This window comes from Erigeron canadensis, unplaced genomic scaffold, assembly GCF_010389155.1.
Source record: "Erigeron canadensis isolate Cc75 unplaced genomic scaffold, C_canadensis_v1 Conyza_canadensis_unscaffolded:146, whole genome shotgun sequence".
NCBI lineage: Eukaryota > Viridiplantae > Streptophyta > Magnoliopsida > Asterales > Asteraceae > Erigeron > Erigeron canadensis.
In genome coordinates, this window is record NW_025215544.1 from 9,955 (window position 1) to 11,413 (window position 1,459).

General features: G+C 36.4%; 1 long non-coding RNA gene across 1 annotated transcript; it reads left to right on the forward strand.

Moving 5' to 3' along the window:
- The first annotated feature begins 315 nt into the window (after positions 1-315).
- Positions 316-1,214, forward strand: LOC122584239. The gene is made up of 2 exons (XR_006321490.1): positions 316-355; positions 1,087-1,214. It is a non-coding gene; the product is annotated as an uncharacterized LOC122584239 (long non-coding RNA).
- The last annotated feature ends 245 nt before the right edge of the window (positions 1,215-1,459 follow it).

The window sequence follows — 1,459 nt, forward strand, 5'->3', positions numbered from 1 at the left end:
GAACACAAATGTCAAATATGGGTATTAAACAAAGCATGCAATGGAAAATATATATAATACAAAGTTAAACTACCGAAATTCCAATAACCGAACAAAATCGTATGAATGACCTTTACTACCAAATGTCTTCCAACCAAATGAGGCGAACAACATAATGTAATTGAATTCCATAATTTAAACGACAACCAAAGTTGGGCAAGTCTACTAGCATACATCTCATGATCTAGTTTACTAGTCATGCGACACACACTTACGTTGTGCATATTTCGAATACCATGGTTTAGGCTTGCTTGAGGAAAGACACCACTAGCCGGAGATCTCACTTTTGATCAGCCCTCTTTCACTCTCAATTCAAGTGAGTCATAGCCCCCTTTCAAACTATTTTATGTGTTTTAACTATCGGGGTGAAAAGCATGATATATAAGCTAAATTGCTTTTATTATTACAAATATATGAAATGATTCTTGATATTATGATTATGAAATGAAATTGTTTCGTATGTTCATTATGATAAATGATTTATATGATGAGCTTGAGTTCTGTCAAACCGCTTTCTTCGGTTCACTACTATTTACTCCGATTATGGAGGCCTGTAGTTAGTTAGTTGCGCAACTAGGTTTCGTCCACCCACCCAATTGTGTAACGGTGGAAGGTTGGTTGTCTTTGTGACAACCTCCACTTCCAGTCCGACCACGGGTGTTCTAGCTACCTTACTTAGGTCGTCTCCATGGCACGACCCTTTTTATTATTATTGTTACGGCACTTGATTGACAGCTCGTGCAAGATTTATCTATTTATTATTGGACTTCGAAAAAAATGGTAGTAGTAGTGGCTCAAGCATTTACTCATCAAGGTTGATTGAATTATACCCTCGTGGTTATATGATAGAAATTTTACTACGTTGATTATAGTAAGTGGAACATACGCTTTCCAAATGCGACATTGGAGGTATACATGGAAATTTTGGTGACTCTCAAATTTTTGGTTATGATGGATATATATATATACACTTTATGTTGTTAGTTAAAAACCTATGAACTCACTCAACTCTCGTAGTTGACACTTCTTCTTCTTCATGCTTTTCAGGTTAAAGATTTAGGTGCGTAGCGTGGACCACCCTTTTGGACTCTAATATGCTTGTATGGTTGGACGAGTATTGCAAACATTTAATCATTTTAATTATGAATTTGGTTGTGTAATGGATTTGGACGTCATCTTTAATTTGTAATCTTTTGGATTTTGAATGTCATTTGAAAACTTGAGTTGATGTTTTATATTTAAATCTTTTGTACCATGTCGTTCTGTGGCATCTCGTGTTTCCGCCTTAGTCGGGGTGTTACACTTTCTTCGTCCATAACAGCCTCATTGAAAGGCTGAACTGGTGCAGTTTCCTCCTCTCTTAATGATACATTTAAAGGGTCTTTATCCACCACTCTATGCACTTCATCCAATTCCAGTC